The sequence below is a fragment of the Lycorma delicatula genome, chromosome 1 (genome assembly GCF_047948215.1).
Source record: "Lycorma delicatula isolate Av1 chromosome 1, ASM4794821v1, whole genome shotgun sequence".
In the NCBI taxonomy this organism is placed as follows: domain Eukaryota; kingdom Metazoa; phylum Arthropoda; class Insecta; order Hemiptera; family Fulgoridae; genus Lycorma; species Lycorma delicatula.
In genome coordinates, this window is record NC_134455.1 from 86,373,770 (window position 1) to 86,386,473 (window position 12,704).

Sequence of the window (12,704 nt, forward strand, 5' to 3'; positions counted from 1 at the left end):
AATTTTAACCTAAAATGCTTCATTTCAATAATTTTTATTTAAAAAAAATTAAATGAAAAGTTAACTTTCAGCACCGATTAAAGAACAAATAAAATTAATTTCCTTTTTTGTGTGTAATATAAATCGATTAGTACACAATAGACTGAACAGTATAATTTATTTCATTAATCAAGGAATTTTTAAACGCTAGGATTTAGTATTGTATTTGTATTAATCACACTTAAATATACTGTTGTATATTTAGACAATGAAACCCACAACATGTTTGTACCGTTATTGGAGTTTGGCGCCCATAACTGCTTTAAAATGACTTGCAACGAAACACAGATCACTCAAAAAAAAAAAGCTGACAAGTGTGGGTTATTTCTGATCCAGGACTTACACATAACCACCGGGTTGGTCTAGTGGTGAACGCGTCTTCCCAAATCAGCTGATTTGGAAGTCGAGAGTTCCAGCGTTCAAGTCTTAGTAGTGAGTTATTTTTACACGGATTTGAATACTAGATCGTGGATACCGGTGTTCTTTGGTGGTTGGGTTTCAATTATCCACACATCTCAGGAATGGTCAAACTGAGACTGTGCAAGACTACACGTCATTTAAACTCATACAATATCATCCTCATTCATCTTTTGAAGTAATACCTGAACGGTAATTCCCGGAGGCAAAGCAGGAAAAAGAAAGAAAGGAATTACACATACATACACACACAACTTAATTTAAAATATTTATCATTTTATTTAAATATATTTTTCGTTTACTTAATTCAATGATTTTAACTAAAGCACGCGCACATGCCGTATTTAATTCGCGCGGGTGTGGCGGTACTGCCGGACCTAATTAAACTAATGTAATTTCATAACTTACATAGAACAAATTTCTCATGTACGGTCGGCAGACTGGTGTAGCCGCCAGGTTTAATGCACCAGATACCAAGTCAACCGGGCGATAGAGTTCGAGACCCAGCAAGACCGAGTTTCTTATTTTTTTTACTTTAAATATTATTCATTTATTTGATTCTATCGCTCACCTGTGACATCAAAACATAATAACAGCTGAACGTCAGTACTACCAACCTTTGAAATATTAACTAAATTAAATAAAATAAATAACTGATATTTAAATTGTAAAAAAAAATAATTTTGTTGGCAACCTGAGAAATTTCAAATTTTCTGGTGCAAGAGGACAAGAGAAAAGGGAATTTTCCACGGGTAAAAAGGGAATTTACAAGATGGCGGACTGTGACACTAGTGATCCATGTTGTGGCAGGAAGTACTATTGACGCAGTATGCTCACTTAGTTACCATGAATATCTGAAGAACAAGAAGAATTCAATGCTAAGCTTTTTTTGAAAGTTAGGAGTGAAATAGTTTCCCAACTCCTTTTTTTCATATAAAAACATCAGTTGCCTATCAGTATTATGCCAAGCCCGCTAAAATCCACGTGATATTAAACCCTGTAAAAGGAAATGCATTCTGTCCACCAAAGAGACTGTTTGTTTAGACCTAATGAACATTATTATTAGTCCATATAAAGCAATTCTGACTAGTTATACCTACATTTCAAACGTCACCTCTAAAGGAAAGACGACCAGACAGTCTGTCCGCTTGCTAAGATAACAAATTAATATACACATCCTGTCAGAATCATTCCATTATACACTATCTCCACTCAACAGGCGATTTTAAAATATATATTGTTCGTTAAATAGCAGAATAAAAAATAATTGGGAGTTTTAATAATAGAAATACAGGAAATGCGACATGTCTTATTCTACGATAGATGTCCTGAGTAAAATGTTTAAAGTATATTATCATTAAAGGTATATTAATAAATTACAGATAAAAGAGTAATGTGGGTAGAACACATTGGTATTATAAGTACCAGTAGTTTTTTTTTATAGTTCTTTATCAAGCTTATGAATATAAGTAAAATATGTTTTAAAGTAGAGTGTATACAGAAGAAGGATTAATACGACAGATTTACGCTATCCTGCTGATATTCAAATGATAGCCAAGAGCAGTTCACATATGAATAAACAGACAACTAATAAAGATATATGGATTAATGTGTGTGCGTGTGCGCTCACTCGCATACGCGTCAGTGTTTTTAGATAGCGAATGAACTGTAGAAAATCATCCTACAATATTATAATCGCCAATAAAATAGAAATACAAAAAAAATCACGTAATTTATTTGAAACAAGAAAAATTTAGATTGGCCTGTAGGTATTATAAGAAAATTTATCTCCATTATTCCGGAAGATTTTTAATCTCGAGCAGCAAAGTAAATTTTATATCAATAACCGACTATATTTTATAATGAAATAAAGTAATTGGTTGAAGTGAATAAAAATATATTTATTTTTTACTGGTTCGTTTTTCAGTAATTACTTCACTTTGTGTGAATAAAAATTAAAAATTTTCAGTCTTTTTCAACTTCCCGATTATTTATTTTCTTGCATGGTATTTATTGTAAAGTACAGATAAATACTTTTTTCTTTTCTTAAATACTTGAAATGAAATGTATACTTCACTTTACATCTACTTTTAATCACTGTAGAATTTTTAATTCTGCCTCGTATCAATCAAGAAAGTACAGGGCATTGTAAAATGGCTGAGTTTATGAATATGCATAATCGATAAAACTACAGCAGCAAAGGTCTATCAGCCCTAGCAAGAGTAAAGAAATTCTTAGCTTTTGAAAAAGAATCGGGTAAATATTTATTTTATTTGTGCCTAGGTTAAATGAAGTGACTGTGTTAAATGAAGCGTCTCGGCCTTTCATCTGAAGGTCCCAGGTTCGAATCCCAGTTAGGCGTGGCATTTTTATACGCTACAAAATTGTCATTTCATCTCATTCTCTGAAGTAATACCTAACGGTTGTTACGGAGGCTTAAAAAAAAAGATTAAATGAAGCAAAGGAGAATTAAAATTTTTATAAAAAATTGAAAATATATCTCCGATCAGGGTTTCAAAACGGCGCTATCGAACATTGAAGCGTACATAGAAAAACTGTCTATAAAACGGTTGATTATGTTCTGTTCTGCTAAGGTAACGAAGAAAGCTCCAGACCGCACTCATTTTCCGCAAAATGCTGCTGAATTTAATGTAACAAAAAAAAATAGAATACGCTATTCAAAATTCCTTGTGTACTCAGTACATTCGTTTGTACCCGTTTACAAATAAAAAATTCGACCAACTTTGGCGACAGTTATATAAACCGGAAAGGATACACTATCAGCAACAAAAAAAGCTGACTACACAGTTGAAGGACTTTACCGGAACGCGGCTTAACTGTAGGTTGTTTCTGATGCACGGCTTACACATACTTACAAACACAACTTAATTTAAAATATTTATAATTTTATTTTAATATAATATTTTTCAATGAATCTAACTGAAGCGCGCGCATACCGTATTTAATTCGCGTGCATGTGGCGGTACTAGCGGCAACGGTCGGTTCTAACTAAACTAATGTAATCTCACAACTTACGTAAAACAAATTTCACTTGTACGGTCGGAAGACTGGCGTAGCCACGAAGCTTAACGCACCAGGTACAGATTCAATCGAGCAATCGAGTAACTCGACTAGACCGCGTTACTTTTTCACAGTTTAAATATTATTCATTTACTTAATTCTACCGCTCACCTGTAACGTCACAACATAGAAGCCGACTACAACATCATTTTTTGGGGAGGAGGTCGATTATGCAAAGAGTTTTGGAAATATTGTTTTTTTTTATTTGTTAACAAATGCCCCTAACAAAAATATGATCTTAATTAGGCGAAATCTAGATACTGAGGGTGACCTTGCTCTACAACCTCACCGCCTTGACCTATTAAGTTGAAAATTTAATTGCATCAATACCCGATATAGAAGTAATCTGACCAAGTTTGGTCAAAATCGGTCCAGTAGCTGTGGAGATGTTTGGCCTACCCGGTGTTACGAGTGTGTTCACCGCGGAACTACTCGCTGTGGATAGGGCTCTAAGTATCGTTGGCCCTAAATATAGGAACATTCTTATTTGCAGTGACTCGTACAGTGCTCTCCAGGTGTTGGAAAACCTTTATTCCGGACATCCTGTCGTCGTTGGCATTTATGATAAAATCGCTGAGTTAGAAAAACGAAACAAGGGGGTAGGTTTTTGCTGGATCCCTAGCCACGTTGGGATTCTTGGTAATGAGAGGGCAGATTCTGCTGCGAAAGATGCGTGTATTCAGCCTTCTTTCACCACCAGAGTTACTACCTTTGATTTTATAAATCATATAAAACAATCACTGCGAGCAAGGTGGCAAAGTGGCTGGATGGCTGCCGCCGATAGTAAACTTCGACGGATTAAAGACTCAGTGTTCCCGTGGGGCTCCTCTTGCAGGAACTCTCGTCGTGAGGAAGTGGTTCTCTGCCGGTTACAGTTGGGGCATACGAGGATCACACACGAATATCTAATGTCAGGAGGAGACCAACCCCTGTGCACACGATGCAACTGCCGCATGACTGTGCACCACATTCTCGTGGACTGCGTATGTTATGCGGCGTTGCGCCGTCAGTTTAATATACCCAGCAGCATTCGTGATGTCTTGGGCAATGATGGCAGGGTTTTGGAGCGAATGTTTCTCTTTTTGCATAGTACTGGGTTACTGCAAAGGATTTAATATACTTATATATGTTTTTCTGTAAGGAGAATTTTTTAATAATTTTAACCTTTATTTTCGATTTGATTTTTTAGTTCTATGTGTTTGATTTTACTATCCGGGGTGGGGATTTTTGCACAACCCATCAGAGTTAGGTAAGTTTTTATACTTTCTTTATTCTATTATTTTATCTTTAATATTTTATCAACTTTGTCTGTGATATTAGTTTTGGGTTTTATTTTGCCTTCTTGGCTTGTTTTAGTAAATTTTTATTATATGATTAATATTACGTTTACACCTTGTATAGCTTATTATTTTAGAGTTATATTACCCTTTTAATAATAACTACCGGGCGATGATAACGCCCAAACGTTTTTCACCCACAAACAACCAAAAAAAAAAAAAAAGCTCTGGAGATATAATGTGATGTAGAGACTAACATATACACGTATGTACGAACTTTAATATCCGGAAAATTGTCTTCCGGTTTTTTGGGTTCCTTAAGTGTCAAATCGTCAAGATCCCGTAAAATTGGATCAGTCCAATTTGCGCATATGCCCAAATTGGACTGATCACAATACGTTTCTTTCTAGAGCTACAACTCTGCTATAGCGCTGTCTAGAAAGTAAAAGTAACGTACACAGGGTGAAATTACAAGTATTGATGCTACTTTCCAGTCCAGCCGCCACGATATTTAGAAGCGAAGTAACGTTTTGGAGTTAATGAAAATATTTAATGGTCCTGCATGTCTTTTAGGAAATAGTGATCAGCAAATAAGGCAGTGGTTAAAAACGCATTTCTTAAATCTTCGCGAACAATAGTTATTCATATTCAATACAGTGCACGCTAAAGAGCTAATAATTGTTGGTAGAGTTTGGCCAAATAAAAAAAAGCTTTACGACAACGGGAAGACGTTTCCCACGTCTAATAATGGTAACGAATTGAAAATAAAATGTTGCAGATTGACTTGGTACTCTTATGAAAATATCATTCGGGTACCTGAAGAGGATCGCGGATTGATAGAAAAAATCGAATTAAGGAAATGTCGAACGGAGAAAAAGAGACCGTAAACTTACTATCCTGAAACAAAAATATGTTCCTGTAATCGAATTCTTTTTTTTCATGTAGTCCTTCCCTAACCCTAAAGTAATTGATGCATTCAAGGGTAATTTCAAAATTAGCCACTGCCTTAAGTAAGCTTCTAGATATATAGACCATCCTACTGAGAAATGTAATTACTGTAAGAAACAGTAGTTATAAATACGGAAAACTAAATACGTAAATGCTACACGAAAATATTTCAATGATAAAGTGTTATTTTCTAGATTAGCAAACGTTTCTTCACTTTAAATGCAGTATTTACTTTAACTATTTCATATTTACTTTACTGAACAATAAATACTTTTCCGTAATGACTACTTTTTATTCACTTCATCCAATAAAAATCTGAATTTTGATGACTGGCATATCGAGATTAAAAATTATAACTTTTTATTACAGTTAGAGAACTGTAATAAGTTCTACATCGGCCCATCAGGGCGTATTTTTTCATAACGACTATGAAATAAACCATCTCACTGAAACAAGTCATACATGTACAAGCAGTAATGGCAGCATGATAATCTTAACATACATACACAAAACGATCTCACTGAAGCGGAAATTTTTCCTTACAATAATTTCCCATTACAATAATTTCACAGTATTACATTCTACTGGATGATTAAAAAAACATTTTACCACTTTAAAAGCGTATAAAAATTGATTTAGGTAACTTACAGATTCGGTTGACGTCATAGCAAATTTCATAGCAAGACAAATCAAGTTTTGACTAACCTGTTCATTAGTATCATAGAATTCGGCTACTAGTGCTATCACTAGTGTTGTTAAAACTTGATACATTTATTGGTATGGAACGTACTCATTGTGTGTTTTGGTTTCACGATTTGCAGTCAGAAATTCTAATTCAACGTAATTTTCGTAGAGAGGATGGTAAGGAGCCTCCTAGTAGACATACAATTTACTCTTGACACCAAACTTTCATCGATCGTTCTGTTAAATAGAAAATCTCCAGGACGCCCACGCGTCCCTGAAGCTGCTGTGGACAACTCAGAGGAAGCTTTACACATATTATGAAGAAATCAACTCGACGTGCATCACGTGAGACTGCCATTCCACAAATTACTGTTTGGCGCGTATTACAAAAACGACTGCAATTGAAACAAACTAATCATGGATGGACACAACAAAGTTGCTCAGCTGCAGTTTTGCGAGGAAATGACGGATAGAATTTTTATCTGTTTTGCCTCCAGGAATTACCATTCAGTTATTACTTAGAGGATGAATGAGGATCATATTGTATGAGTTTAAATGACGTGTAGTCTTGTACAGTCTCAGTTTGACCATTCCTGAGATGTGTGGTTAATTGAAACTTAACCAAGAAAGAACACCGGTTTCTACGATCTAGTACTCAAATCCGTATAAAAGTAACTGCCTTTACTAGTACTTCAACGCTGGAACTCTATAGACTTCCAAATCAGCTGATTTGGAAAGAAGAGTTCACCACTAGACCAACCCGGTGGATTGATGGATAGAATTGCAGGTAACAATACATTTTAGACAACGTAATTTTTAATGATACGTTTTACATCAGTGGCAAGGTGAACACCCATAACTGCCAAATATGGGGTAGTGAAAACCCTCATGAAACTTTACAGCACATTCGTGATGGCCTTAAGCTCAATGGTTTTTCCGTTCTAAGCAAACAAAGACTGTACGGTCCATTCTTCTTCCAGGAGGCATTCGCAAATGGTTTGGTTTATCTGGAAGTGCTTCAAACTTTTTTAATTCCTCATTTGGACGATGATGACCATAATGGACCCCATTACTATCAGCAAGATGGAGCACCACCTCACTATCGCCTAGAAGTCTAAGATTTTCATGATACTCGATTCCCAAGTCGGTGAATGTTATGAAGATCCAGTTGTATGGCCATCTCATTCCCCAGATTTGACCCACTAGATTTTTTCTTGTGAAGTTTCATTAAAGATCGGGTGAATGTACCACCTTTGCCTGCTGATCTTGATGCGCTAAAATTTCGATTAACGCCTGCAAAGGTAACGCCCGACATGCTGGCTACAGTCCGGAATTAAGTTGACTTCAGGTGGGATGTGTGTCGCATTACAAATGGAAGCCATATCGAACCAAAATGAATGCTGGGAAAAACGTAATAGGTTTTTCTGTGAAATGAACTGGCAAACGAATCTGTAAATTATCTCAATAAATTTTTATATGCTTTTAATGTTGTGAAGCTCTTTTTGAATGACCCAGAACAAAGGTTGGAATGTAAAAAGGTTGAACCCACTGTTGTAAATAAACTAACACTATTTAAATAACAAGTACTCTTTCAATAAATGTAACCACATAAAAAGCAAATCAAGCTCTCCAAGGTGCAGTTTCCGAAGGATGTAATTTAATGCAAAAACTAGCTCAAATTCAGGTAATTTTTTTAAAAGCTTTCATCTTAAATTAAAGTATACGGAAGTTTAATTGAAATCATCGGTTAATAAATGCTACAAAAGATAAAATTGTCAGAATAAATGTGATATAATGACATTTTACGCATTGTCAAACTGATATTTACTTTTTGCTTAAAATCTATTTACCATAGTTGTGGTGGGAGTTTATTGACAGTATAACGGCCGTACCCGGTCAAATTACTTCAGTTATATAAAATGCTAACAAGAAATTTATTCACAAATGCTATAACGTAATACAAAATAGCAACTTAAAACCAATTAAAAAATAAATCGATATTGTATCTTTACGAAATTCCTTTGTCACTTGAATTCCTTTGTAACGACTGTTAACAAAACTATTAACTAACCAACAAGTTGTTAAAGGAAATCACTAAAAATAAACTTTTATAAAAATTTAATTCAAAACACACACATGCAAGCACACAAGCACACAATTTCTAAATAAATAAAAATAAAGTATTCGTAAGCTTTATTACTGTAAGAAAGATGACAGTAAAAAAAAAACCGTGTTAAGTTACTAATCATTTTTTTTAAACCGGTTACGTTCCAAACAGATAAAGTCTATAATTTAAGATTAAAGTCCAATTTTTCATCTAATTTATGATAGAATTTAGTTAAGAATAAGTTCTTTTCGTTGACCTTCTAATATTAAAACCAGTCAACTTGGGAAAAAACCCTGAAGGTATCTGTGTATCTATCTACGTATTATTTTCTTTTAACTATAGAGACTAATCAACAACCACTGCATTAGTCTTTTAAACTTTAAATAAATTCCCTTTCAAATCAATCAAAATTTACTATTACCTAAAAATAAAAGAAAGTAAAAAAAAAAAAAAAATGAAATAAAACTATTATATTAATTGGCAATGTAATAAAACGTTTGCTTATTTAATCATACTACTTTATTCAACCAAAACCTATAATTTTGTTTTAAATAAATATTTTTTTTAAACAGTTTTAATCATTATACTGTAAACAAAACATTGATTTACGTCAATAAAAACCAGTTCCTATAATATACAGTTTGATGGTTCTATAGTATAAATTCTGAATCAGTACTTTATTTGGAATGATTTTGAAAGATTTCAATTCTCGGTCAGTTTCGAAATTAAATATCTATAGTATATTATATGTTACATTACATTTGATTGATTTATATATCATGATAAAAACAGATTTTACCTTTATCTTGCTCAGTACAAGTTTTATTCTTTTTTTTTTAATTACTTTCTGATTTTGTTTAGTTTTATTACAGTATACAAAGGTAAGATTTTTTTAAAATACGCTTATTTCTACAGCTCATCTAGGCTTATTTTAATAATTTTTGTGTCATTTGAAATCGTTTCTTGAGTATATTTTTCAGAAATTAGTAAAATTTAATTTTTCTTGGAAAAAAGGAAAAACCTATTTTATTCCTTAAATACTGAAGATACTGAACTTTTTAATCGATTTCACACTAAAGAAAACTAGAGTTTTTTCGTCAAAACATATTATCTGTAAAATTTTTCACAGATTTTTTAATGTCTTAAATTGATAATGACCGACGTTTATCTGTTCCTACTTATAAAATTAAATGCATTCATTTACTTCTAGAAATCTTTCAAAAAAAAAAAAATGTATATAAAGAAATCGTTCAATGTGTATGACTGACTTGTAGATAGATTATGTAGTACAAATTACGCACGCTAAAAAATAAAAAAAATTAAAACTCGTAACAAACAAAAGAAAACTGAAAAACAGTAAAAAATCAGTACTATAAACAAAGAAAAAAAAATAGAAACATGTGAAAAGGAATTTACGTCATTCGCCTGGGAAAATTACAAATTTACAAATGCTCCCGATATTTTATGTTTACGAGGATGATATAACTTTAAGGAACTTCGCATAGCAATAAAACAAACCGGAAATAGAAAGGAACCCGGTATAGACAGTATAAAGATTTAGTTAAAGTACGGTAGACCGATACTTCATTTTAAATTGTTGCATATTTACAATATAAGCTGAAAGTCTAGCACAGTACCTGATTCTTGGAAAGTTGCAGAGGTTACAAATCTTTTTAAGAAAGGCGACACAACAAAATGAGAAAATTGCATAATAGGCTTATTAATCTGATTATAAAGTTTACGCTAAGATCTTAAACCCCGTCTTCAACGGATTTCAGAGGCTTTTCTGGGAGAGGAACAAAACGGTTTTCGTAGATAGCTCTACGAAAACCGAAAAATTATGGATGCAAGATCGGTAGATCTTGCATCCATAATGCAACTATACTTATGCGATTGAAAAAAGGAGGAAGTTTGATATGGAATCACACATTGCATTGTTAACTATGAAAAAGCTTTTGATCGTGCTTTAAGGCAAAAGCTCTGGGAAATTACGATAAAAAGGAGTTAACCGCTGCATCTAATAAAAATTATTAGAGTTTCTTTATATAAAAAAAAATTGTAATAAGTGATGGCTTTAACAGTAATGGATTGGTAGATACTAACATACGTATAAGATAAGCATGCATTTTATCGTCTATACTTTTTAATATTTACATTGACGACGTTGTGAAAGAATGGAAAATAAATTTTTATTATTTATAACGCTCAGTCCAAGAACAACCCTTTTAAATATTAGTACAATACTCTTTGCAGACGATCAGCTTATTACACAGTTGTATAAATTAAAATTCCACTTACCAACAATTTTCAAATATATTTCCAAGTACTTTCGGAGTCACTCCATTATCAGGGATTTCTTATAAGGTGTTAATATATCATATACACATATAACATATGAATTTTTAATTAACATCTTATAAGAAATTCCTAATGATGGAGTAGCGACTCCGAAAGTACTTGGAAATATATTTGAAAATTGTTGATAAGTGGAGTTTTAATTTATACAATTGTATTAATAACAATGGTGCCAAATGCTTAGAAAATTATTATACAGTCCTTAGAAGAAGCTTTACAAAGATCTTCATATGAATTTAATAACATATGTAGTAAATATAATTTAAAAATATCAAGAAATAAAAGAAAGGTTTTGCCTTCTAGGGCAAGGATCCTATAAGATCGAAAATAATTTTGGAAAACAAACCGATTGAACAGGTTTCCCATTTTAAATATTTAGATGTAGTATCAGCTTTAGATCACATATATATGTAGAAAATAAAATTCTGAGTTTCCAAAATATGTGTGGGATAATAAGATCACCCTGTAATGTATGGAAGTGAGGTACAGGTTGGTCGCACGAGGACTAAGTCAAAATTTCAGGCAGCAGAGATGCAATTTCCTAGATCGGTAAAAGGTTGTTCTACAAGATGGGACCGATTTAAGAACGCTGATATAAGAAAAGAATTAATTTTTTTTTTCTTAGTGAACGAATTGCGTATTTCGAGGAGAACTGGCTTCAGCATATATCTAGATTGGATAATGATAAATGGGTTTAGCAAGTAATTAATTATAAAACAAGAGGAAAGAGAAATGTTAGGAAACTACTAAACAGGTGGTTATGATTTCTGCTTAAAGTTGGTACATGCCTATGCAGAATAGCAAGAAAAGGAAGAATTTTATTTTTTAAATAAAATTCTTTATTTTATTTTTTCTCTGAGATAGAATTTATATTTCATTTGCATATTTTTACACCTAAAATAATTTTAGAGATGAACATGAGAATTTCATTTCAAAGGATTCAGTGAATCATAAATCATTTTCTCCGGTGAGTAATTTTTTTTTTTAAATATATAATCTAATCTTATTCTTAACTCAATGATTTTTTAAATAAATTTTGCAGAGAAAATTCCTCTGGTAGTACATAATAATTTTTTTTAAATATGATTTAAGAGAAGTTTTTATAAATGAAAAGTTAGATTGCCTACTAGACGATTTGATGTTCACTTATTAATAATTATTGCCAACAACAAAAATCATTACGTTAAAAATGTATTACTATACTGAGGTAAGAATACATACATATAGAAAGAAGAGAACAGTCCTTCTCTCCCGGCTTTAGGTCAACACCCACTGATTCGATCTAATTGTGAACAGCTAATTGTCTGATCTGTCTACAGCAGCTAGTGGATTCTGTTTCTTTTCGGAGACTGATCAACTATCTCACCCTAACGTATTTTTTAATTTAAGAAAGCATACTAATTTCTCTGAAATTACATTATATAATACTTTTCCACTTTCCTCAATAATGGTTTTATCTAATAATAGAAACTTTAAAAAAGGGCTTACCAAACTATTAATTCCTTTAATGAGATTCTGCCATGAATTTCCGTCTTGTCCAATTTAGGTTTAAAATTTCTTCAGTAAGTCCATTATTCATAATATTTCCGCATGGTGTAAGTACTAGAATATCAGAAAAAATAAAATATTAATTTGTAATTCAACTCAATGGTAGTTTATTTTTTTAAATTTAGCCTACTATCCTTTTCTAAAAAAAAAATCTAATAAATCTTAATATTCTCTTTACTGGAGAAACAATTATTTCAATGTTAATAAATATATTTAGCAATCTGAATTTTAGTAAAAGATTATGATTT

At 32.4% G+C, this 12,704-nt stretch overlaps 1 protein-coding gene across 3 annotated transcripts in view; it reads right to left on the minus strand.

The window, feature by feature from the left end:
* Positions 1–12,704, minus strand: part of dgo (ankyrin repeat domain containing protein 6 diego) — a 547,244-nt gene that overhangs the window by 454,255 nt on the left and 80,285 nt on the right. For 2 of the 3 annotated variants that reach the window (XR_012755281.1, XM_075357494.1), the window contains exon 2: positions 12,397–12,510. The exons of the other annotated variant lie outside the window; for it this stretch is intronic. The gene's annotated coding sequence lies outside the window, so the exon portion shown is untranslated. The remainder of the gene's footprint in view (positions 1–12,396; positions 12,511–12,704) is intronic. 3 annotated transcript variants of the gene reach the window in all.